The sequence below is a fragment of the Haliaeetus albicilla genome, chromosome 1 (genome assembly GCF_947461875.1).
Source record: "Haliaeetus albicilla chromosome 1, bHalAlb1.1, whole genome shotgun sequence".
Taxonomy (NCBI): Eukaryota; Metazoa; Chordata; class Aves; order Accipitriformes; family Accipitridae; genus Haliaeetus; species Haliaeetus albicilla.
This window is the reverse complement of record NC_091483.1, coordinates 17,025,007-17,052,863: the sequence shown is the minus strand read 5'-3', so window position 1 is coordinate 17,052,863 and position 27,857 is coordinate 17,025,007. Positions and strand designations below refer to the sequence as shown.

Below are 27,857 nucleotides of genomic sequence, written 5' to 3'. Positions count from 1 at the left end.
CCTAGCTTTCCTGTAGAGCATGGGGGTACAGCTTCTGAGATTTTTTTGAGAATTTTAACCTAAAATATCTCTTTTGTGGGGGACCTAAGATACCATGTTCTACTTTGCTCTCTGCCTCTGAGATGCTATTTTGGAGCAGTAAGTGTTTTGTTTACTTCAATGCTCTATTAAGTGTTTCATGGCCTGACATGAACTGAATATCTGGTGGGCAATTCTGATCTAGGCTTCCATAATATGGCTGCCTATGGTTACAGGGTGGTTGAACTGGTGACTAATGTGAAGGCCTATGTTCTTATGCTATGCCTTTGTATTTTTCCCTCCCTCTGCATGTATTCTCTTTCTAATTTCCTAGGTTTCTTCTGTTTTTTCCTCGGGAAGCTTTTCTATTCACCGTGGATATTTAACATTTTCCTTTTTTTCTCAGACTTCTGTTAATCTTAACAGATGAATCAAAAGGAAAGTAAATATTTTTATTTCTAGTACTTCCTTTTTATTACTAAACTTCTCTTTCTCTCGTTTTTAATCCTTTGCTTTTGATTCTGTCTTCTTTTCTCTCTGTTCCCATATTCTATCATCTAATCTTTATTTTCCTTCTCTGCTTCTCCTCCTCTTTCTTAATTTACTTTTAATTGTTCCTATAGTAGGGAACTATCCTAAATATGGAATAGTTCTATTTCTCCTTTTCTGATTCATTCAAGTCTGAAAAAGAATTGTTTTTATTTTTCAGGCTCGGTAATCCTTCTCCACTCTCAGGATTATAGAGGCATGAGGTGGAGCCTTGTACTTCTGAGAAAGGATATACAGTTGCTGGCATTTGCCCACTCTGAGGAGCAAGGACCTGCACTCAAAAAAAAAAAAAAAGAAAGAAAGAAAAAATCCAAAGTGAAGAATCCTAGAGGAGCCCCCTTGAGAGCTGAAAACTCTCCACCCTTCCCTGATGTGAAAAACGCGTCATTTACACCGTTTCTAACAGATGGCAATTGCTGTAAGGTAAGCCTCGCTTATTCATAACTTAAGTGGTTTGGTCTGTTTGTAACTATGAATTTCAACGCTGTGTACTGAAAGAGAAAGCGAAGTTTTAAAAGTAGTGTGCTTGCTTAGAAATTGTACTCTGACTACACGGAGCTGGGCTTCAGTCTGATATGTCTTCATGATTTCCCTGCAAATCGAAGTGCTTGGTCATTAACACAGTGAGTCACAGTAATGTGTTATGATCTGATCTGGCATTTATAAGGAAATAGAGTGTCTAGCCTTGGATACCTCTCCTACAGGTCATTTGTCCTAGTGATAAAGAGAGTGCTTGCTCCCAAGAGAAAGCAAAGCCGCCCATTATGTCAGCTCACACCCTGGAAAAGGCTACTGATTTCAGTGCATCTATTTGTGATGTGCTCTCTAAACGGGGTCAGTGTTATAACTGGGAGGAGGGAGCAGTTTCAACCGTGAGTGAGTGAGTGCTCAGAGAAATGGTACAACTGACTCTGTCAAAGATGAGTATAAAATGTAGACAAGCTGGCTTGTTTTATATTCACTTTTTTTAAAAAAATACATACATAATGATTTGAGGTTGGGATCATTGATTTATATGTCAGACAGATGAAAAGCAAAATTTCTATGATGCCTTTATCATTATTCTGACAAGGACTGCTTTTAAGTTAAAGACTGATAAAGAATTCCAACTTTTGACATTACTAGAACAGCCCTATCAGCTTTAATTTTCTTTTGTTTTCTTGTTGTCAAAGAAAGGCCATTAGAGATAAATTATGATCTCAAACTGGTTAACCTAGTGACGTGCATTTTTTTTTCCATAAATTGCCCTAGCCAGTTTATAAAGCATTATATAATCTCACTGAGAAGCAAGCTACAGAAAGTAGGAATTGCAAATATTGAACATCATCAGTCTTTAGGCCAGAGGTTCTCAAACTGCTGGAAGACTGTCCACAGCTGAACCATTGTGTCATACTGCACAGTTAAATGTATGAGCCTATTTGTTCTGTTTGACTGTACTTTAGTCTGCACAGTTTTCTTAGCATGCTAGAGACCGCTAGAGTGTGCTCAGTTATAAGTCTGATAAGAAGCACACATAGTGGTGCATAGGGAGTGTTCAAGGTTGCTGAAAGTTTATTTTTTCCACTAAATTAGGGAGCTAGTGCTCTTGTCATTATAGATCAAAGTTAATTGACCTCATACCATTAGCATCAGTATAGTTACAGCACAGAGTTTGTACAGAAAGCTGGAGAATTTAAAACTGGAAAGTTTCATTATGACCAGTCTGTGTGTGTACGCTGCAGTTTCACACTTCAGGTGAGGAGCAGCTGTGCAGATTATGAAGACTTCGTGCAGAAGTTTGTTGCCTCCGATCACACTTGCGTTCCAATATATTCTGTTTCAAACCAGTCTTTACTCTTCTCTCTCTTTCTTCTCTTTTCTCTATTTTTCTTCTTTCTACCAATTTACTAGTTTGATAAGTGTTCAGCCACGGTGTTTTCTATAAAACATAATTGACAGCTAATAATAATTTGCACCTCTTTAGCCTGGCATAGTTGATGTTTTCAAAGCCTTTATAAACATTAGCTGAATCAAGCATCGCCCAATCAAGTAGGCCAGTATTATTCATGTATTTTGACAGGTAAACTAAACTAGAAAACAAAATCAGATAGTTTCCTTGCAACCACAAGACTTTGTGCAAAAGCCAAGATGAGAACATGTATCTTCTGACATCTGTTCCTATGCTCAACCATACAATGGTGGGGGGTTTTTTCCAAATATGTATATGATTATCATTATGATTAAAGGGTTATGATTAACATTCTTTTGGGAATAGATAATATGACTTCTTTATACTAGAAGCTTTCAAGCGTAATATATCATCCTGAGTATGTTATAATAGGACTGACACAAACAGAGAGTACACTAAAAAAAATCCTCCCTGCTGCTCAGCTGGATGTTAGCATAGATATGTAAGGCAATATGTGAAGTGAAAGAGAGAAACAAAGAATTGGAGAGAGAGGTGAGAAGATGCTGATAAAATCGGCAGAAAATATAGAGAATGACAGCAAAAAAGCAGGAAATAAAAAATGAGAAGAAAGAGGAGTCAGGCTGGATTTATTCATACCCAGGACTAAATTGTGTATTATAGATTATAGATACTATGCATAGCACGTTAATAATTGGACGTTATTTAGTCAAATAAGCATATAGAACCTAGAATCACACAAGTTTGGAATAGAAATAAAAATCATGTTTCCTGTCACAGTATGTAAAGACTCTGCTGTCAGTCTTGTCTATTTTTAATGCATAATGGTAAGGAAATAGAAATACTCTGTATGTTTCACTATCGTGATGTGATAATGTCATATATCAGTGCGTATCATACCATATTGTATCATATATCTGTGTGTTATCAGTGAATAGAAAATATTTGGAGAGAAATTCTTAATTTACTAGTGAATAGTGGCATCTGTGTAGGACAGAGCCCCAAAATAACAATACCATGCAGAAGGTTATTGTAAATTAAACCACCTTTTTTTTTTTTCTTGTAGTGTATGTGTTTGCAGTATCCTCTTTCAAGACTTTGGTATCACAGAATAACTGTTAGTGTTTAGTCACTTTCTGCACCAGTGATTCCATCTGCTGGGGATTCAATTGATTTTTCACATCTCAGCGTAAGAAGGCCCAGACTGTGCCCTATTGCCTGTGAGTGTGTGGTGGCATCAGCAGTAAGGGATGTCAAGGTAAATGCTTTTAGGACAAGAGCAATGATGATTGAAATACCATAGAGAGCTTTAAGGTTTCATGGAACTGCAGACATTTTCTTATCTGAGCAGTTCAAAATGTGGACTTCATATGGCAAAAGGCTTTGTCCTGTAGGATCTTGCCTTCTTGTTAATGTTTTAAAAAAAAAAAGGTGTGTTACTGTTCCTTAGTTTGAAGTAACATTTATTTCCTTTTACATTTGGATTTAATCCTCAACTCTTTAAGCATGAAATTAATTCATATTATTTTCCTAATCCTATGAAAAGATACTCCTGGGAAGTATCTCTCTCCTGGGAAGAGCAGAAGGTTAGGGATAGATGTGGGAACAAGGAGATCGATGCTACGTTGACTGAGATTTTACCTTGTTAAGGTATTGTGCCACCAGGCAGTATGTTTATATTAGCCGCATTTAATTGCTGTCAGGTGACTTAAAACTTCTGAACAGACTGAGAAGAATAATAGATTCTCCCTGGGCCCTTGCTGCTCTCTTTTGCACCTCTCCAATCTTAGTTTCCTAAATGAAATGGTAGTAGACAGAGGCCAATGGGACTGTAGTGGTAAAATAAGCACATAGAGAAGCATAGTCATGGGGCATGAAGGTGACTTGCAAAGACTGGGGGTGGATTATTTGGGGAGTTTCCCCTAATGGTAGATGTAACCCCTATGCTGCACATGTGATTAAGTATAACGTTTGTAAATGTTGCTTGCTTTTATATGGCGTTCCCATAAAATCAACCCTCATTTCTGGATAGTTTACTTGAAGCTCATGAGAACCTGACTCGGCCTTTGGAGAAGGTAAATTCAGGCATTTTGACCTGAATCCTGACAAATCAGGGTGTGATGCTTTTATGAAGGTATGACAGCATTTGGCCTCTGTGATGCCTGTAGGAATTATGTTCCTTTCCTCAAAGAAGGGATTCCAGTTAATTTACAGGAAAGAGCTTCCTAGGCTGACAGCAGACATGACTGGTAAAACAAGCTCTAAACTAGGAAGCTGGGGAAGAATGCTGCTAAAACTTCTTAACTACTTAAGCCTGCTACAGACAGTAAAAGGGAAAGAGGCATAGTTGTATGAGGATGAAATGAAGAAAAAACATGTTTAACAGTGGCAAACAAAAGGGTACATCAAGTACACCGGCTGCACCACTGGAACCTACTGTTCCTCCTACTGCTGGATGCCTGGACAATAGGATGAAGGAATTAAAACTCCTAGTACTGGATACAAAACCAAGTCTTGTAGTGGTAGTGATAGAAATGTGGTAGCCATGGCATACTCTGTGTTAAAGAATTGAAAGGTATAAAGTGATTAGGAAAGTGAGAAATATATACACAGGCAGTGAGATAGCATTGTCTGTTAGTGAAAAAAAAAATGGGACCACCGGGAACAGGAATGTTGGCAAATATCCAAGGTTCAGAACTGGATAATGATATCCATTTTGTAAGGTGGGGCAGGGGTAGCAGGAAGGAGTAGTGGAATTTATGTGTTCATGGGAGACTTTAACTTTCCCAGACTAAGACACAAAAATATGTCCACTGAAAAACTGGACATTTGAATACTGTAACTTTTTGCCCAAATTTGTTTTCCAATAGAGTCAGGTCTCAGATATTCTTGGAAGTGAATGAAGGTAGATTTTTTTACCAAACAATTAGTGAACCAGCCAAAAAATAATCATGTGTTACGCTTCGTTTCACTGAACAGCAAGATCTAAAGGGGCTGGACATAAAAACTAAACTTAGAGCAGATTTAATTTTGTCCAATTCTCTTTCTGAGAAAAGTAGAAGATAAATCTGTTCTTCTGGGGCCTTAGAAAGGCAAACTGAAAACCAGGATATTTAGTGAGTGCTGGGAAGCTTACATATTTGAACATGGAGGAGGCATATAATAACTTTGAATCAAAAAAAGTTTTAGCAGCAAGCAAGACGATACTAGTAGAAAGGAGTATAGATCTCCCCGGAATGATAGTCATCTTAAACTGTGCATTAAAAGTAAGAAGAGAATCCTTAAGGAATGCAGAAGGGGATTGATTAAGCGGAAGAATTATGCCCTAGAGGTTAAAAGATACAGAATTGAAGCAAGAATGGCCAAAAGCTATGTTAAACCAGACTTAACTATTTATTTCAGTTCTCTGCAGAGCTCTTCAGCTTTGCAAACAAAATTGAACAAGGAGGAAAAATTCTCATCCTATGTCTTTTCCAAGGAGCATGCACACGCTAAGTAGAGGGATGTGTGATGGCTTTCAACAACTGATCAGGAAAACCCACCTCACACACCTGAGAGCATGTTCCTTGTTACTGAGAAGTGCTGAAAGAGGGGCCGCAGTCCCACTACTTCCTCAGGCTTTCTCCCTCTGCCAAAATCTGCGCCACAGTCTATTTTTTAAGAACTTCTTCAGGGGGCTTATTTCTTTTGTTAGTAGAATATCAATAAACAACAGGCTTAACATAAGCCCTCTGGCTTGCCATTCAGAGAGCTAGGCTAAATGGCACTTGTATGCGGCACTACGCTCAGTGCCATGGCAGAGAGAAAAGGTCTCTCAGAAAAAGGCAAGACGAGACTCATGTCTATAGGACTCCTACCTCTTTTACTGTCCCATTTGGAAGGTATGTAATAAATTCAGGAGGAAGTTACAGGACAAAAAAAAGAAGTAAATGGTCTCAGAGTCAACAAAGACAAGTTTACTTCTGTAGAATTCATTTCAGTGTCAGTGATGTTAAGAAAATTAGTGGTCACTACATTTTGACTTTAGACTCTCTGGCTTTTAAGTTCTCCATCTATAAAATGGGAATAATAATAATTTTTCTGCTGGTGGAGGCTGTGTATGTGAAAATACATGCATTCTTGATGTAAAGCACGATGAAACTAGTGACACAGAAATCACTAATTTTATTCTCAGTGCAGGAATGTGGAGTGTGTGAGAATAAGGTTTGGAATGATCCATTCACTGAACACTATTTAATATGTAAATGTTTTTTGAGTAAGGCAGTGATTTTGTAGAGAGGAAAAAAAGAGAAGTGATAATGGTGTTTAAGATTGTATTATACTGGTGTTTCATGGAGAAACTGAAGGCTGTATGAATAACATTAACACCAGTGTTTCCTTTGGTTTTTAAGTATTTTTGTCAGTTTGTGAATGATTGACTTGGCAATCTTTACACACTTCAGGCTTTTTTCGGTGTATCATATACATATATCTCTGCACATATGGAGAGAGATAGAGTTGTATTATGAATGTATATACCAGAAGAAATTTATTACTATTAGGTTAGGAATAGCCTTGTGTTACAGCCTCTTACCCAAACAGGTATGGCTCAACCAACGAGCTCTCTACCAGTGAAATAATCACAGTAAGCAATCAAAGAAACCATTCATATGCTGAGATTAGCTTTGTGCCTAAAGGAAGAAAATTATGCATGGAACATCAAAAGTCATGAATGTCCTGGAAATGAATGCTACTGGGATCAGCAGGTTACCAACAGTTTAGGACAGTTATCTCCTGCCACAAAATCCTGCAGGACCACCCAGCAAGAGTTCCACGCAGAGGTGAGATTGCTGCATGCGGAAACATGTGTCCACCCCTACGCTTTCTTGTTAGTACACATAGACATTTGCGAGGATGTGCAGGAGGGAGGCTGACAGGTAGACTTGATTGTTGACTGTTAATAGCATTTCACTGCTAAAATTCCTAATTGCTGTTTTAAAGAGAAGTTTAAGACTGAAATACTCTGGTTTACATGCATGCATACCACTCAGTGCACTTTGTCAGCAGGGGACAGTACCATTCCTTCCACCAAGGACTGGGGAGCAAGAGTCACTCAAACTAAAGTCAGTCTTTATTTAAAGTTTCACCGGACTCGACGTAAAATTGTCTAAGTGAAGCCTGGGGGTGCCAGATGGTACACTTCTGGGGCTGGGTGGTATTCATATCCACAGGGGCCTTCTGAGTGTGAGTCTATGGATATGGGCAGAGATAATTGTTATCGCGATTACTCTAGGACACTAATAAAAACTTTGCTAATGAAAGTATTCATTTAAAATTTCAATCTTTATTTTATGCTATGGTATTCAACTAAGCATATTGTAATTCTAGTTGAGGGAAAACGGTAAAGGTAATAGGCTGCAAGCTTTCATAAACAATGGGCAAAAAGAGAAGTTTCCACTATTTGTACTACATATTATTTCTGTAACATTGTACAACAATATCTTCATGGTTTGCCTTATACACTCTGCTGGGTGTATACCTCAAGTTTTCAGCATTGATTGTAAATTCCTTTAAGAAAGACATCGCACTTCGACAGCTCACTGGCTTCTGTGGTATAAGTGCCATTTCTTCTGCATTGGTTCTTTTGTCTGCCTAAAAGGAATAGTGGATTAAAAAGAGCTAAAACTGTAAAATGTGCTTTGTAAACAGTATTATTTCAGCGATACTGCTCATAATGGTAAAGCACAGAGTTAGGGGGTTGTTTTTCTTTGTTTCATTGTTTTGTTGTTGGTTTTTTTTTTTTATACAAATGATGAGCTTTTGAAATGATCATGAAAATGTCGTAGATACTCCAGTACATCTGCAGTTCAGCCCTTCCTTAGCTCCTGTTCCTCTGAGGTTCATATAAAATTTGACTGATTTTTTTTTTCCCCTTTATTTTCTAACTTTAAATATTGTAAATCAAACAGCCAACACATTCAAAACATATCAGTTCTTTGAATCCTTCTGGAAGACTCCCTACTGTGCTCTCTGAATTTTTAAGCTTTTCAGCATCTCATATGACAAGCATGTTTTCTTCCAATGGACATGTGCAATGCACAGTCTGTCAGTTTTTCCCAACTCTGTCGCTCAGAAAGAACTTCAGCATTGCTATATCAACTTATTTTTGATAGCTGGAAGTGTTCAAGTCTTTCTCAATGAATCCTGTAACCATACTTCTTGCACTGGAAGAGTAAATAGCCCTTTGGTTCACCTTTCCCCATGTTCAGCTTTGCTTGCAGGCTGGAGTCGCCAAGGCAGTATGGTTTTGTTTGTCAGTCTTGCTCTATGTGCTCCCTCTAGTGATCCAACCACGTAAAACATTTCCTTCCGAGGGGGAAGAGCTGGAATTTCCCAGCTGGCTCACAAAACGTTTAATGAAGTGTGTAGCACAACCATTTCATTACAACATATTGTGTACTTTTGCCTTTAATAACTGCATTCCTCATCCAAGAAGTCTCTATAGCTTTCAAAAATGAATTACAGTGGTATTATTTTTCTCAGAATATATTTTTCCATGACAAGAATAGCACTTTCCTAAACTATTGTATTTATTAGCAACCTGTTACCCTCTGACACTACTGTCATTTTCATCAGCCTTGATAAAGTGAGTATCATTTAAAATCTCTTTAAAAATTATTAAACCAGTTTTATTTTATTGGTTTCTTTTTTTTTTTTTAACTGTTCATGAAGCAAGAAAATAAGAGTCTGTAAAAAATTAGGATTTTTATTCTGATTTGACGGCAGTCAAAAAATCAGACTTAGCTTGAGGGTGGAATAATTTTCTATGGAATCGTATTGTCCTGATGAAGAACAAGCTGACTTAGAAGGTGTTGTCCATTTCCAAGTCAAAGTATGAAGCTCAGTGCTCGTAGGTGGCTACTGCTCCAGCTTCAGGAAGACCTTCTGCTTTTCCTGACAGTTTAGAGGCACTGAATCTGTAAAAACAGAGGCCCATGCACAATTTCTTGCTTCTCTGCGGCTTCTTTGTCCTTCTTACTTTTGCACATACCTATTGTCTACTGCATTTTCTCTGTCCACTGAGGATGTGAAGATATGCATCTAGATTGTATATAGATAGGGCTGAAGATCTTGTGCTTACTTCCTGTATGACAGGTGAATTTTACCCTGTAAGAGGGATATAATGATGGCATAATGGACTTTATTCCTTCATAATAAAAAAAAAAAAAAGACCATAATTAATGCATTGACACCCTGTACCCTGCAGTACCTCTGCTTAAGTAATCATTCTTAATTAATTAAACAAGTTTTTGACAACAGCATAGTTACTGGTGGACAGAGCTGTGAATTAGTTACCACTGGCACCTCTTAGCTAGGCTGAGGAATTAAGAGGCAAAGATATTGAACTGCCTTTTGACCCAGAAGTTTCCTTCTGAAATACATTCTTACATCTTTGGAGAAATCATGTGTGACCTAGTTGCTGTGGACAGGGATAGGATGCAAACTCCTTCCAAAGAGGTCCTTTCAGCATGGGTGTTCAATCTCCTGTAATAAGTGTCTTTATAAAAAGCTTCATCCATTGTGTAATTCAAAGGAGTTAGAAAAGTTGTGATTGAAATAATTTGATTTCTCATATATTTGCATAAAACTATTAGAACAAAATTTTTTTTTCTTTTTTTTTTTTAAAAACTGTGGCTTTATTCCCCCTATCAGAATTCTGTCCTTGGAGCATCAAAGTATGGGGTTTCATGTTCAATTCTTGACAGATATTTGAAAGGGGCACTTCTGTTGTAAGCACAGCAGCAGCTGCAGCTACAGCTCAGCTTCCCTTGTTTATAGTGTGAATGTCATCCTATTCATTGCAGCCAAATTCTGCCCTTTTTGGACAAACTTTAGCTTCCCATGAACTCCAGCAAACACTCAGACTGTGCACAGCAGCCCCCAGTCACATGCCAGTGTCAACATTTTAGTAAGTGTTTGTTTATTCACAAAGTACAGCGTACAAACAGCATCCAATTCTTCTGGTGCTGGTTGAGTGTTTCTCAAATTGATAGGTACAGGACTGGGCCCTTAATTTGCCAGCAACCAGGGCATTTAAATGAATTATGCCTTGGACAGTAGATTGGATAGCCACTCACGTGGGGTTTTGCTTGATGTACGTAGTATCTCTGATAGGACCAAGAGGTATTGAAACGAATGTGCATGCGTGATTAATTTGTGCATGCATGGTGAATCTTACTGGCCCAGAAAAAAAAGTGATATGTAATTATTTCATCAGCAGCCAGCAATTCTACATTGAAACCAATCTATAGTAAAAGCAATCTGCAATTAGCCTGACAGCAAACTTTGCCCATCGCTATTGTATATTAATACTTCCATACTTTCTGCTAAAGTCTCTCTCATTTAATTCATTCCTGTAGTTGAAGGGGAAAAAAAAAAATACCAAAACCAAACAACTTAGAAGATTTCCTATCATGAAGAATCAAGGAATTATGTCAAGCAAATAACAAATGAAAGAAAGAAAGAAAACTGTGTAGACTGGCTCCCTTGTGCAAGCCAGAGACAGAGGGGATATGAAACCTCTGAAGGATTCCAGGTCTACCAAAAACCTTGAAGTTGCTGAGTGGATTGTTCACATCAGCTAGAGATGAGTATTTCTAGAGATGAATGGGCAGAAATTGCAGCAGTGGCTTCTCCTCATGCAGGGATTGAGGTAACAGGGCTGAAAGAGACTTCGGTAAACTTTTAATGAAGATGACAGTGTAGGTAAGATCTGTACATATTAAGTTTTTTTAACCCTTTGCTTGAGTGCTTCATAAAAAATACCCAACCAACCAACAACAGAAAAAAAAACCCAAAACCAACCAACCAAACAAAAAGACCCACAACAGTTTGTGGATATCAAACAGAACCAGCCCAGCAAACAAGAAAACTGCACTGCAGGAATCCATCTGAAGGCTGTGGGATTCACCAAGGGGGGGTGATGAGGGGGAAACCTGATCCAGAAGGAAAGCTTACTAGCAAAACCAAACCAGATCTGAGTATATCTTCCCTATAATCATGACACAGTTATTCAAGGCTGCTTTTTTTTTTTTCTTCTCCCACCCCCCCCAAATGGAATTATATCTTTGTTTTCCCTTTCTCTATATTAAATTGGGCAATAGCTACTTTGTCCACACTGCTGTTTGATCCGGGCAGCAGTCTGATATTTTTTACTCTGTTTTTTAGCATCCTGAATTCTTTGCCAAAAGTGGTTACCACTCCTCTGCAAATCACAAGGTAACTAATACTGAATCTTTTTCTCTCACTTGTGAGCTGAGTCCAGAGAAGTTTTAGTGGAAGCTGAATTTGTTGAGAATGCAAAGCCCATGCTTCCATGTATTTTAAGTAAGATAAAGGCAAATTTCTGTTTTGATGTAAATGTAACCTTGCCTCCACCCCTCCCCCAAAACCAGCAAAGAATAATGCAACAGAGGGCTTGATCTTAAGAGTTACATCAGTCAAATGGTGCTCTAAAGCAAGGGAGCAGCTCAAATACAATTTTAGCACCTCTGCCTTTCAGAACTCAGTTGGATGTAATGTCTACATCAAGGAACTGACAGAATGAAGCTAACTGGTGTGAAAAAAACCCACTCCTTCTGAAGAAGCTTCTAAATACCAGTTGTCTAAATCTATTGATAAGCAGGGATGCATTATTAATGAAGCCTGCAGCCTGCCTAGTGCTGCTCAGATGGTTCAAGCATTTAGTAGGAAATATTTCTGTGAAGTGCTGCACAGAATAATGACAGTGTCTGTCTTAAATCGAACAAATGACTGTAGCAAGCTCTGGGGAGGCTCAGAGCAAGCAGATGCTTTCCAAGTGAAAGGCAGTGGGGTACCACCTGCTGTAGGCAGGCAGGCAGGAACAGTCCACTAAATATTGACTTGTTAATAATTCAAGACAACAGGAACCCCTAGCTCTTCAAGCATGGCACTGCCCCTTCATCATGTGGCTTTTCATCACCCTAATGAGCTACTTGAAGAATCAGACACTGAAATGTCTTGCAGACATTCCCCAAAGACTAGGACTCAGGCTGCCATAATTCTAAGAAAGAAGTTGTTGCTGGTACACAAAATCAAGATAATTTTTAAAATGGCAGGATCAGTGCTTTAGCTGAATATTGCTCTTTGCTACACATTGCTGTTCAGTGAATCAGTCTGCAGTTTGCACAGCTCCTGGGGCAGAATGCCTGTCTTTTATGCCATTTCTCTGGCTAAAAATCATTGACATTCCGGTTTATTACAGGTGTATTGATAGTTTCATTTGCAACGAGAAAAAAAGCTCTGTGAAAATCTACAAGAGATTACTTGCAACTGGAATTCTCAATTAATACTTACTGAAAAGGATTGTGGTTTTCTGATAACTACGTGGCTGGGACCCTCCCCAATTCCTACCTTCATCATGGATGCTAAATCAGCATTTGCAAATGAATAGTCTTCAACTGAAGTAATTGAAATTGAATAACCCATTGACAATTAATAACCCTTCAAAAGTTAGCAAAGCTTCTATGCAGACTTCATTGACTTCCTGGTTTACTATCAACAACAGCAGTTTGCCCTGCTTGAACACTGCAGCTTTATGATGAAATGCAGGAGCAGCTGTATTAATAGTCTATATCCTGGTGATTGTTGCTGTTGCTTCTCTTTCAAGATGCAGCCTTAACAGAACCTTCCCATTCATTCCCCATTTTTTGATTTAGGGTATTTTTCTTCCCCAAATACATGATTTTTCACTTATTTTGGAATTATAAAGTAGAAATCTGTTATGAGATGTTTCTTGTTTGCATGATTTTCCCAGCTGTCAAACAGTTATCACTCAGGTACCCGACTTCTTTGCAAACTTCACAGGGTGTTTTGCTGCACTTAATCAAGCTGACAAGGCTTCACTCTGTGAACAGTCTTAATAATTCTAAATGGAAGTCAAGTGTTTATAAAGCTACTGATTATCTATAGTGAGGAACTTAAAATTACAGGAAATTCATTAGTGTTGCTATGAAGAGAGTGCTTCCTCCATGCCAGAATGAGTGAAAGTGTCTTGCGACTTTCCAGCACTGAGCCAAAGCTTTATTTAAAAGAGCTGTGAGTGTGTGCGACTTTCTCTGCTGCGCTGCTGAGCTTCTGCTTACAGCCCTCCAAGTTTTTGGTCATCTGTATGCACTGATAGCGTTTGGATTTGTCAGGACTTAGAAAATTACCTGGGCTCCCTTACAGAACTAATTGAAGTTGTCACTGCATCTCCACAAACTTTATGCTTTTTTCTGTCATTTGTGTTGTTAGAGCAGCTTAGCAATCTCTACTGTTCATTTGGTGGTGGCTGGTCCTTACTAGACCAGCTGGGAGTGATGATGTGCATGAAATCACTCTGTAAAGAAACCCCAGGAATTTAAAACTGCAAACTGTAGTCTTTTCCTAGGTATTGTTTGTTTTTTCTTGAGAAGGTTGGTAGGTTAGAATCTTCTCATTTCTTTGTAGGATGGGAGTATGTGGGGTACATTTAACTAAAACTAACAGCTATCTACGAAAGTAGTCTTTAATTCATTTCTCTTTCCTTTGTCTAGGACACTTCTGTATTGTGGCTGTAGTAGATTATTTCTGTTTGCATCATTTGTATAATTCTTTTAGATTTCCTTCTCAACTTCTCAGCTGCAGCTATTGCAGAAACAACTGTGATAATGTCCGTGCATCATAAATGATATAGGGAGATGAGAGAAGTCTACTCTGCAAAAGTAGATTTGTCAAAACAGCTAGAGATTGTGGCAAAGCTTTGTTGTCCCCACTCTTCTTTTGAGATGCTGAGTAGATAGGCGTCTTCAGCACCACTGATCCAGTCACTGCTGGCAAATATGCATCACCAGCTCCTTAACAGTTACAGCACTGCTTGGCTTGCACTGTTTCCCTGACTTGCTCAGCATCTCTCCCCGAATGAGGACATCAGTGTTAGCAGTGTTTCTCTGTTGTCCTTACTGCCATATATGCAGCTGTCATTGCAACACTGAGGCAAGTATTACCCTTCTGCTCCCCCCAAAATACAGTTGCTTTTGCTACACAGAATTGCTGCTCTTTGTATGCAAGGTAGAAGCAATATGAGCTTTTACGGAAGTATTTTTTTTGCTTAGACAAAACTCTCTTTTACGACAGATCAGTTGCCTGGTCAGACGTTATTGCTGGAGAGTATAATTTCTTCTGCAGCTTAAAAATCTCTTTATCCCGATTGCTAGAAGATAGCCCATTAGCATTTCCTTATAGCTTTTAATTTGTTGGCTACAACAGGTTTGGGCCAGTGCTTAATATTGTTTGGTGAGGAAAAGCAAAGAGGTAGATGATCCTTGATTATGCAGTCTTTCCCTCTAGTGGGTGGTTTTGCTGTATGCACAAAACCGTAGTGAGGAGTTCTAGTATGAACATGATTGTCCTCGTAGTAGTGTAAGAACTAGCCTGTCCTGGTAAATGAAGAGTGGGCCTTAGCGGCTGAACTAGGACGCTTGTCTCATCTGAAGTTGTCCTTTCATATGCTTTCCAAACTTGCCTTGCTGAGATGGGAGATCGTATGTTGGCCCAAGTCGTACAGTTGACTTGTCCCACTGGATATTTTTACTTTACGCTGATAAGCACAACATGGACAAAATATAGGTGAGGAGCTGTATGGTCTATCACAAACTCATCACTAACAGCATCTGGTTTTGGCAAAACTGGGTATGTGAGCAATGTGAATGGACATCTGGTTTCTATAAGGCCAAACTTGTGTTTGTATACGCTAACGAGAAGATAAGGTAAACCACGTGGCACCCAGAAATAGCTGTCTGAATATACTCTGCCTTTGCAGACAAGACAGCAAGCAAAACTGGGTAAGAAATTTTTAAGTCAGAGACTGAAAATTTGGTCCCTAATTTTATTTTCAAATAGATGTTACTTTCAAAGTATATGACTACAAAGTGGGAACTACATGTTTGTCTTGCCTACAATGGTATTACTGAACATTGATCACTTTTCTGCTTTCTAAATTAAATGGTGGAATAAACAGCAATCTGGTTTTCTCAAAATATCGCTACGTGCTGTCAGATCCTGAGATATCAACAGAATACGTGACACCGTTGCGGAGTTATATGCATGCAGTTTGCATGTTTCAATATGCTTCGCTAGTAAAAGCAATAAATTGCCAAATTCCTCACCAACACTGCCAAGTAGACAGGATTTGAGGAGGAGAACATAATAGTGTTATTCAAGAGTGCCTTTGATCATGGGAAGCTTAAGCTTTTGAAATATCTTGCAACTGGCTAGCTTAGAATGAAATTTTTAAAGGCTGCAAGGATCTTAAAGCCTTCAAAGGTGTGCTTTCTGTCAAAAATCACTGTGATTGCTCTGCTATGTGAGGCGTTGCCTAGTACATCAACATTAGCATCTCTGAATGCCAGAAGTACTGTCAGTAAACTAGCTTTAAATGCCCGTTGAGTTCTGTAGCCATTGGCCTAGTAGGCCTGCCAGGGCCCCATCAGTGCAGCTACAGGGCAAGTACGTTGAGGCAGATGCTGCAAGGGTCTGGCAGTAAGCACAGCTGGCAGAGACGACTCCTGTCACTGCCGGATAGCTGTTCGGCATCAGAAATTGCACAGCCAGGAGTAGTAGGGACATAATTAAGGCTGAAATAGGCATTTTTAAAAATGTTCCACTGTGTTTTTAACCAAGAAGAAAATAAGGCCCTCATTTTCCAGTAACCTTAATATGATCAGAAATAATGCTCCCAAAATCTCATCTCCTTCAAAACATCAGAGGAACCCCAACACTTGTCGCAGTGCTGAAAGGGAACAGAATAAACTATGCCTTCTTATTAATTCAGGCATCTTCTGTGATTAAAATTGTAACTAGTTTTCCTCTGTAAAACTAATTTTGCTCCATCTGCAGTTACTCATGTGAGTGCTTCTTTGACAAAGAAGAAAAAAAATGGGGGGAATTCTGCATTGTGGTAGTGCAGGAGATTGCATCTCCTTTGGTGACACTTGCTGCTCTGTTGCAGACTACATCTGTTGCTCCATTTCAAAAGTCTCTATTCTGCCCTTCTTCACATCCCCGCTGATTTTATTCTTTTTTTTTCCATCTGAAGAAAGAACAGTGCTATAGAATGCAATAGAATAGGAATGCATCTATTCGTTACCACCTCTCCAGCTGATCTCATTTTTCTTTAATTGTATATCTGGACCCTCCAACGGCAAAACCAAAAATATCCTCAAAACTTAGGCTTTTAGACATGCAAATGCGTGTGCTGATTTTGCAAGTAGGTTGACTAATAGATTTGGGGTTTTTTAACTGGAAAAGGAACCAGCTGCTATTACGACAGCTGGATGAACAGTCTACCCTGTTGATATTGCCCATCTCCTTCTACTCTTACAAGCTGACTTGTTCTACGGCCTTGGACATGTTCTTTCCTCTCTCAGACTTCCAGATGTAGGGTCTCATTTAAGTTATTTTCATGGAATGAATTCTATAAGCTTAAATGCATACTAAGATGAGAATCTGATTTGCTGACTGAAGAAATGAATCACTAAGTGTGTTACATGGGGCTGCTGTAAGAACTCATTAGGAAGGTGTTTCGAAAGGATGCTCTAGAGGAGCTAAATACTCTTGTACCACAATCAGGACCTTTTTATACCTTATAGACAAAAGTGCAATACCATAAATCTGAATCTACACCAACCACTCATGCTTAGTATCTATCAGAATGCTTTTCTTTTTCTATGTAATATCTTATTTTAGTTTGCATGTGGGAATAATTTTTAAAATGTCAATTTTCTAACCAGGGAAGAAATAATATTGTCTAGTAATACAACAGTGTAACAGAATGGTACAGCATCCTTTGGAATGTGAGATAGTGGTGTCACACAGCACAAGAGCAGCCCCGTCCCCAGGAACATTGTTTTAACAAATGCCTGTTTCACACTAACTTCACTTAAGGCAAGAATGTCTTTTTACTGAAGCTTTTCCCACTTTTCTTTTTTTTTTTGGTGGGAGCTCCCCGAATTTGGTGGGATGAAACAGCTAAACAACTTCCAAAGTATAATGCCCAGATTTTAGCTCAGTGAGTATTCCAAACTTCTGGTTCCCCCCCTCCCTTTTTTTTTTTCTTTCTTAATACTAGAGATTCAAATACTGAAATTTTGTCCCAAGTATTTGGACTAGCCAGATCTAGGCTATACAGAGAATAAGAATAAAATGTCAGACCCAATTCTGTCACCACAAAATATGAGTAATTGTATATGACTTTAATAGACATTAGCTATATCATAGGTCAGGAAAATAACATCCAGAATTCCTGACCAATGCAGATAAAACCATGTAGATGGACAGAGGCAGTCTCAATTAAGTTAGAATATTCATGTTCAAATTCACTTTTTTTTTTTCATATTTGTTAAACAGTAAGTGCTGCTGGATCTATCTTTATTCAAATAAGCAAAATGAAGCGAGGAAGGTTATGTGGACCAAAACTCTTGGTACCTAGATGTTCTCTGTGAGAACCTTCACAGGATTGAGGGTCTTGCCTTGTGCAGCTTTGCAAGAGTGTAAAATGAGGAAAATATGCAAGGCACTACTGAACCCACAAAGAGAAGGATGTTCAGAGTCTTTCCATCTATATGCAGGTTAGCAGGTATATACGGATGTGAACTATAAAGGGAGCTGAAAGCTATTTCCCCACAAGTATCTGTCAAGTGAGCAAGAGTGGAGAGCATGATGCAGTGTAAGCATCATATAGAATACATTAGCTTTATCCATAGGTAAATAAATTTTGTTACCAGTGGCGTTGCAGCTGTGATGGTCTAAAGACAGAAATGAGGCAAGGCTTGTAGAAAAAGCAGTATCTTCCTTTAGGTCTCCATTACAGAGATGCTTTCAGGTGCATGGACCTCTTCCACACACTTTATTGACTTCTACCATGCACTGTAACAAGGTAGATCCACTACCCATTCCAGCAAGGGCTGGAGCCCTGAGAGCTGCTGGCTAGTGGGGAAGATCCTCTTTTAGTGAAGCCACCTTGGATATAACAGAGAGGAGGAAACAGTGAATGGACAGGGGCAGGAGACTTCCATGCAAAAGGAAACTGCAGCTCTGTACTTTGAAAGATGATATAAGCTGAGATGTATGCTTTATTAAAAATCCTCTTTTTCAATTTAATAAATCTTCGGAAATGTCTCTTTACAGTGACTATGTAGTTTAGTGGAGTTGGTTAGACATTCTATTACCTCATAACCATGTTATATTTTGGGTTGGGAAATGCCGTTTTCTGTTCCAGAAAATTACTGTTATTTTTTTTCAATTATTAGCGAATCACTGCCTTACCATCACCTTCCCCCTCTGCCTTTTAAACAGGGTATTAGTTGCAAACTACCTTATAATGCAGAGGAAAACTTGCTGGCTCACAAAAACACCTGAAGTACTTTATTCATGGTACAAGAGGAAAAATATTCTTATTCTGAACTCATATCAGTTTTGATATATTAGACCTGAGATCACGTTATGTTCATTCTCTCTCCTTCTCTTTTCTTTTTTTTTTTTTTTTTTGTTCAAATTTTGCTCAGGACTGTCACTTTATTGCAACTTTCAGAAGTGACTGGATGCTTCTCTCATTGAACTGTTCTTCAAAATGGTCTATTTTTAATACTATTCTTCCTTTTATTAGCAATTTTAGGTATTCAGTACTACCTTTCTTTAATAATATGTTGAGGAAAAAAAAATTTAACAGCAAAGGCAATTGGTCAGTGAGAACACAGCCATGGTATTTAACCTGGTTCCATGTTCCATTATAAAATATTTTTACCGGAAAAAAGGACTCTTACTCCTTTTTTCCCACCTTCCTTTTAAAGAACTAGTGCATTTTTAAGTATATCTTAAATAAGTTTGTAATTTTTGGCATCTTAAGGTGCCAGAGCAGAGAAATGAACCATAAATGAGAAACATCAAAAGTAACTTAGAGAGAATTTTTTTTTAATATTAAAGCGATGAATCACAGGCCAAATTAACAAGTAAAGGAATCTGCCTATAATGAAATCTTTTTTTCTAACATAACACTTCATTATAAAGGGAGTTTTTCTATAATAGTAGCAAGTGTAATTACATTTTTATATATAATTAGGACATTATTATCATTTCACCATATCAAAGTTCATTATAAGACATCTGCAATGCATTTTTCATAGAGCAAAAATAAAAAGAGAACAGGGGTCCTTCAATTAGACTAGTATAAGGACATCCACAGAGACTGAGGGAAGCTGATCAAACAGCTTAGCCCAAAAGGGACCAGGTAGAAACTCATTGCTTCTCTGGCACAGGGAAGTTGCGTTTTTACATATCGTACTTGGTATTAATTATACTTTTCACCCTTCTCATATTCCACTACATTGTTTGGGAGACAAAAATGCCTTTAAAGTTGTAATCCACCAGAACTGAATATGGAAGATATGAAATCTCTCTATTCTATGAATTTGAGTCATGAGACCTCCTCTACCTTCTTGAGCATGTTGCTGTTATGCCTAGGAAGATAAACCTGTGTCACCAGAAGGACATGCAGATGGAATCCATGCAAGGTGATCCCTTTTCTAGATTAATTTGAAAGTGTTTGGGTTCTTTTTTTTTCCTAATTTGAATAACAATTTGACCCTTTCCTCTTTCAAAAATCCCTTTCTTCCTGAGTAGGGTGAGGATTAAGGAACTGCTAAGAATTGGTACAAGAACAATCAAATGTCATGCTGATTATTGGTTTGTATATTCCTTGAACAATGATAAAACTATGCATAGTTTGATTATGCCCCACTTACTCTCTTACTCCTGAAGGGGTTCATTATCTGAGGCACCCATACCTGTAAATCCCTGCATGCTTTCTTGATTGCCAGAAAGGTTGTGTCGTCTTCGTCTTATAAAATGCATGTAGAAGTTCTCTGGTAGAGCCATAGGATGGACAGTGTTTAATTCTGAATTAACATTAGGCTGAGTGTATTACATCTCATTTATCTGTTGGTCTAGAAGCAGGAGATAGGTAGGTTAAATCACAAACACAGTAGGAAATTGAGTACTTCTAGTGCTATTTTAAAAACTGCAGTCATTTGTGAAGCTGGGAAAAAATCATAAGGAGATCCTGAAAATGTGGCTTTGGGCACTGCACCTGTGTATGTGTTCTGGGATTTGGGAAGGGAACCACCGCATGATGTTGGACTGTGGTATCTCGTGTTTGTCAATGTAGACGCGTTCCTTCTCTTCTCCAGGAACGCACTAATGCATGTATAATGCTTACTAGCATGTGACAACAGCTGGGTGAAACAGATGATGAAATACAGAAGTACTTTAAATGACTAGAGGTAAAATGGTCCATTCATCAGAGAGGTGCCTAACTTGGGCGCTTGCCTACTCTCCAGGGTGAAAGCACCTCAACTTGGTGGTTAGGTTTGAGCAGTGGGAATTGCCTCCTTCGAAGCAGTTCAGAATAGCATAAGAGGAGCTTTGTACAGAAGGAATGCACATCAAAAAAAGGAGCTGCTTCCTCATAATCTCTTCCAGGGTGCTTCTATGCTAGGAAAAAATCAAGCCTATATTGAAAGTATTCTAAGTAAGGATACCATTTCTAGAAAACAACCAAAAAAATTACCCAGCTAAAAATCACCCCTTTGTTTTAAAACTGTATTCCTGGCTGCTAGAAGCAGATTTTTGTTAGACTAGATTGTGGCTATAGAAATGACCTCTGCTGCCAAAGCATCGCTTGCATTAGTCAAAGCTTGCACCTCACCGCACTGCTTCGACACACCTGTGCTGGCAGAGGGCTGTAATGCAGACCCCCTCAACGTGAGGTAAGAGGGGAAAAATGTGTGGAAGCCCCACCTGCCCAGGAACCAAAAATGTCTTGCTATGACACTGTTCTAGAGATGGTCCACGTTCAATATATTTCTAATAACAAAAAGTTGTTGTGTCAGGTTGATTTCTGCATGTGAGCTGGAGAGAATGCCTGGCTCTATAAGAACTGTGGTTACTCCAAGTCTTACTGGCTTTACAATATTTGGTGATTGCCAGAAGGTAGCTGATTGATTGCCTACTCAAATGGGAGGTTGCAGAGAGCTGACTTTAGCGATTGGCATTTTATTTTGCTCATCTCAAGTGATACCTCTGGTTGTGAAGCAATACACTTCAGTCCTGCATTCTGGAGATCCCTTCCTGTTCTGTTCTGATCTGCAGGCTGTTGTAACACTTCACTGTGCTCTGTATCATGAGACCTTGCCACATTTCACCTAGAAATATTAAAAGAATGTATTGCTTTCTGCTGCCTTCTGCTGCATAGAACACCACTGACAATTTACCTAGTTTGTCATTCCTGGAATGAGAATGACTTTCAGAACGGTGTAAATGTTTTTTGTGATCACCTGTGTGTCAGGGTGTAAAACGTCACCCAAGTGGTACGTGTCAGGCTTGGGGTGTTTCTTCACACTGCACAGGCAGAGGTTGGAGGTGGAACGCCATCACACACTGCCAACAGCCCTTCTGCTCACCTACAGCAAGCTGACAGGCAAAGGCATCGGTCCCACAGGGCTGAGAACAAGCTCATTCCTTTTTTAGAGCAAGAGTATAACATGGGTATAACATGCCTAAATTAAATCAGATGGATGTTCTTATGTTTCACTTGTTCACTTCCACATTTTCTCCCTTCTTTTCCCTCCTAGCAACTTCCATTAATTATTTGCATTTAGCTTGGGATTATCTCCTGCTTGCTTGTTTTCCTCTTCTCATTTCCTCTGGAAGTCAAACCCTTCTGTATAACCACCTATAGCCATCTGTATTATCCTCCCTGCCTTTGCCAGATATCACCAGAATTTTTGTCCTGTCAGGACAAAAGTTATAGTTCAGTTGCTATAAAATGGGGTAGTATTTTTTAGGGATCTGCCTGATCTTCTATAGGACACAAGAATTGCTAAAAGATTTGAAACAGAAAACTACAACTGGAACTAGAAGTTCTGATCTCAGTTCCATTGCAAATACCACAGGCACAGGAGTTACAAATAACTGCATTTATTTTAATGGCTTCTGCATTGCTGAAGTGAAAAAGCAATATTCAGGGGGTTTATGTGATATCTTACACTTTCACAGAGATGGACTTCTCTGCTCAAGTGAAATCCCTGTCAAATCACTGGGCACTGCTGGAACAGTTGGGCTTCTCCCCCACTTTATTGTGATCTGTGAGACAAGAGATAAAACACAGAAAGGAGAAAAGACCGAGATGACAATGATGGGACACAAGATCTGCGGACCACCCATGTGCCTATGTAGACAACCGCTAAAGGTAACTGCAAGTCTCCACTAACCTCACAGTTGTCTTTGGGCCTTTCTGTAAACATTAGGGCACAAATGACTTTTAAAGCAGGTCTAGAAGGAAACAAAGGTGGGGACCTCAGCTTCAAGTTATGTTGCATCATTTAGTCAGACACAGGGGCTGCTCGAGCCCACTGTTAAGCTTTTAAATTCTTGCTGCTATTTCAAAAATACAGAGACACTCCCTTCCTTATTTACCAAATCAGCAAAGACAAAATCATGCAAATATTACCTGCTATGTAGTGCCATGTGAGTGAGGTTTGGATGACTTAGGAAATAAAAAACCAGTATACATACTGTACTTACTGAGGGACTTCTTTTAACTGATCAAAAAAAAGTAAAGCATGTCACTTCATCTTAGCAGTACAAACCAGGTGAATCATCATTTTTAATGTATCATTGCATATAGAGAGTCAGAAGTTACGCAGATTTCCTATTTTACTAATTACTCACAGCCAGGAAAAAAATGGTGACATGAAAAACTCCCAAGCTTCCTAAACTCCTGCTGTGCCCTCTCTCCACAGCACTCCTCACCTTGCAGAGTAGCTTCGGTCTTTGAAAAAATAAGATATTAATTTTTAGAGAGAAAAAAGCACATAAAAATGATTTGGTATAGAGCAAAAACGTGTGAAACCAACTATGAGAGGAGGAAGATGAGACTTCTGTAACATATTTCTTTATTTCTGAGAGAGTAATGCAACAGCTGTTGTTTAGGATATGCTATGAAGTCTTTGCAATAGGATGAGAAGTGGCTCTGCCTGCAGTCTGGGCAGCTGAAGCCAAATAATAACATTACTGTAATGCTGATCCTGACTGCAGGGCCTGTTGCCCCTGGGTTCATCAAAGCACTAGCCATGGCTGCAGGATTTCAGTTTGGAGTGACCCATGTCTCATAAGCTCAGAGAATGGGCAAAGTAGGCTTTTGTCTATTCGAAAGACTGTAGATGTCCCCATAACCATTCATCACTTCAGAGACTGACTTTCAAAGTACTTATGCAGCAGCTGTTTGCCCTTTGGCCTTTTCTATAAAAGATTTTTTGCACTCACATAGATACACGGTGGCAGCACTGTGAATTTCTGGTGCAGGAGTGCTGAGCTAGAGGAAATCAAAACTCAAGATTTTGAGTAAGATGCTGAGAGTTCAGTTTCTTGACCTGAAACTTTTATCACTTGGGCTTCTACCTAAAGTCATTTGAGTTTCATTTTCTGTGATGCTGAGCATTGACACAACTCTTCTTAGCTGTAGTTGTGGGAGCCCAGCATCTTTTAGATGAAGGAGGAGCAGGAGGAAATATAGACCTGGACATCCAAAATGCAAGGGACCTAAAATGAAGACCGTTAACAAACTTTTAGTCAAAATTCCTGTCTTGGTTTTGTGCCTCTGTAAAGTAAGGATGTTAATAGTTACATCCCTCAAAAATGGATTTTAGGGATTTCAGTATTTGTTAAAGCCCTGAAGAAATACTGCCTGTTCTCTTTAATGAAGTTCTTGGGAAGAAAGCGAGTTTAGTGTTAACATGATCCTGTCTGCCTGTCCTTCCCCTAGAGAGCTATTCCCATCTCCAGTAAATGGCCTGTATTGCATTTCAAATATGGCAGGTAGAACAACATCATGAAATTTTGCCTGTGGGAGCTTTGCTGTTTTTCTTACTGTCTTCTTGCAGCAAAATAGATGTTTGCCTGCAGAGGAAAAGAAACACATTAATAAGGATGTGGTTTGTTCTGTATTTTAAATTAACCTTTTTTTTCAACTGTGGGCTTCATGCCCATAAAAATATGTTGCCATTTCACTCAAGTAAGTGATTGCAACAGAAAGCATCGTCTCCTTGGCACAGCTTCCACCTGCCCTTCTGCTAGATAACTCCACTGGGTTGGTACCTGGACTCTGGTGCCATTGCCTTCACAGTAACAAGGATGGCGTAAGGCAAGATGGAGCCGTACCTGCCTTGTGACATGCGAAGGTCCCTGGTTCCAGCTCTGCGACGTGGCTCTCTTCCCTGCCCTGACCCTGTGGCCCTCAGTGTGCACACACTCAGGGTGAAGGTGAGCTTTTGGAGCAATAACCAGAGATCTCCTCTCCCCCTAAAAAGTGGCCTTGTTCTTTAGGAGTAACAGGAGTAGTAGTTTGGGTCTCCTCTCCTCTTGAGGGCTAGTTCTGTTCTTCTCCTGCTGGGATGGGGTTTCTTGCCATTTAAAACAGTAATGAGATTAAGAAATCAGTTTTTCTCACACACAAATATTAACACAGTTCACTGCAAACTTAGGCAGGTATCAGTGATTTTATTTAACTTGGATCATACTCTGGAATTTTTCTTTATGTCCAAGAGTGTTAGAAGCATTTTATTTCAACAAAAGGTGTGAGTCTGCTGACCTCACAGAATTCATGAACCTTGACTGGGAGGTACGGGCCTGCAGTTCTTCCTATAGCCACAACGCACGGTGTATCCTCAGGAGCTGCTGTTCTCTGTGCAGAAATACCTCCCTGCTCAGGGGAGGGTAGGATGGATATGGGAAAGGAGCAGCATAGTGGGACCATCATTGTTTTGTCCACTAGTTAAACCTAATTTCTGACACCAGTTTCAGTCAATTAAATTTCCATTGTATTCTTTCTTTTACAAGTCTTGATCTTTAGACAGTCTCAAGATAGTGGTAAAAGACTTTCACTTTTTGGAGGAGAGGGGGTACCTTTTTAAATCATTAAGGCCAGAGATATAAGGTTCTCTCTAGAACTTCCCCCACTGTTGGCATTCTCCTTTCCTAGGAGCAAGTTTCAGCGTGAACTGATTGTTTTGATGGTGACAGTAACGTGCTTCTAGTGAGTATTTCTCTTGGGACCCCCTCTTCTTTCTGTTACAGTACAGCCAATCCGCCAGTGCGCAGCCAATAAGGCATTTCTCAGAAAATTCCCAAGCATGCTGTAAATGCACTGGTAATCATAATATTGTATGAATCCTCATGCTTTTTTTGACCAGCTGAATCACTGCTCAACTGCAGGGTATGCGTTGCCTCAGTTATTATAATAGGACAAACAATCCATAAAATAAACACAGAAGAAGAAATAAAATCAGTCAAAGCAAAATATGCACCTTGGAACAAAGCTATTAAAAGATTACTGAGAGGTACTTCAAGGACTGTAATGTCTGTCAGACATGTAGTACTAGAACTAGATGAAATGATTCAACTGATGCATTAAATGCTTTCAGTATAAGCAAGTGGAAAAACTCAGTGAAGAGACACAACCCTTGAGTTGGGTAAGCAGCATGACAGCTGGTGAAACAAACTGACAAAATACATTTGCATAGAGCAATTCATTTATACAGGGTAGTACTGAGATGAGCTCAATAGCAGATGCCTGCAATTGAGGAAATAATACCCGAGTTGGCTGGCAAAAGCACAGACTGTCTTGCAACCAGGTAATTTTGTATTAAGCAAGCAATTACTTACCCTAATCTCCACACTACAGAGTAGAAATGGATGGCTGAGAGAGACAATATGGATTAAATCTGCTGTCAAAGAATATTAATGCTGCCAGCCAAATATCCTAAGAGGACTCCTTGAGATAAATATCTGGGTGATCAGCATGCTGAGGTATGGTAGCCTGAAGTTAGCAGAAACTCAAGGTAGATCATGTCTGCAACATCCTTTTGCTTCTAAGAGCAAGCTAAGGAAGCATAACTAAAATAAGGGGAAAATAAGAGAAGCAACAACTGCCAACGGTGTTGTACAGGGGTTACTTGCTCTCTGTTACCAGTACACCTTGAACCTGGAAAGGCTAAAGCAATGTAACAGCTGCCCATACCTGAAGTATGTCATCTTCCTAGAGAGGAAAGAGAAACTAGGAGAGTGTTATTATCTGTAAGTTTTCTGAACTAAATCGCTTCCAAGCATTTAAGGTGTCAGTTGAACAAAGATGCAATGCAGACATAACTGCTTCAGCTTGGTGTATCCAGTATGTAACTCTAGGAGCAAGTGACCAGCTGTTTCATGTACAAACGCTAGATTCAGAAAGTAGGGACAAATAAATAATGTAATGCCAGTAAGAAAGTGTCTGGGCCATTGCTTCTCCAAAAAGGACACGAGGTAGCTTTTATATCAAACCTGCTATTATCAATGGAATGCAAACTTTGAAAGTTGTGAATTGGCTTTTCAAATACAAAATTTGGCCAGTTCAATTTTGCAATTTGAAGATTGCAAATCAATTTGAAAATGAGCATGACTAGCCAGAACTTTTCGTAAAACCAGGAGGAGCGGCTTCAAAATGCTTTCAATACATGCAGCTAAAATACCTGTGTTATTTTTATACCACTGATATGCCCTAATTCAGATTATTCCAACAAGGAAAAGATTATGGTATATGTCCAATCTTGAGAACAGCAAAATGATAATATTGTAATAGAATATGTCTGAAATTTTCAACCTGCAAGAAACAGAAAAAATGTGTGAAGCCTCCGAATGTATTAACCAGACTAGCTATGAGGCAGTTTTAAGAGAGGCTGAAAATGTCCAAAGATGTAAACAACCAGAAACAACAAAATGGTTTGTCATTCTGTCAGTCTGACCAGACATCAGGAGCAAAGGACCCCATGTACATGGTGAGTTCAGAGAACAAGATCCTCTCCACCAGTAACTCCTTGTAATACCTGGTTCATTGAAAACCTGAGCTCTGAAGAACAAGAACAGCTCTTCAGATAGAAGTGCGAGTGCTCTGAGGATGCAGTTATTACATGCTGGCCTAACATCACCCAGGTTAGCAGCGACCTGAGAAGGGAGCTTTCCCATTAGTAAAGCAAAAGCTGCCAAAACTGTATTTCTTGCTGGTGTCCAATGCATAAGACAAATACGAGAGCAGAAAAATAAGAAACCAGGCACAAATTCCATAAGATGTGTCAAAAAAGGAGGTCTGGGCAGGTTATTTCATGGTGTCTTTGCAGCCTTGCCTTCAGTAAGAAATTTTTGGTTCTCAACTGTAAAACTGCTTGTATACTTTTTTATTGTAACCATAGATTTCTAATTATCATCAACCATGGAGCTG

General features: G+C 39.1%; 1 protein-coding gene across 1 annotated transcript in view; it reads left to right on the top strand.

Moving 5' to 3' along the window:
• The window catches only part of TTC29 (tetratricopeptide repeat domain 29), a 278,739-nt gene that overhangs the window by 57,197 nt on the left and 193,685 nt on the right, over positions 1-27,857 (top strand). The window contains exon 2 of the mRNA XM_069780368.1: positions 728-990. The gene's annotated coding sequence lies outside the window, so the exon portion shown is untranslated. The remainder of the gene's footprint in view (positions 1-727; positions 991-27,857) is intronic.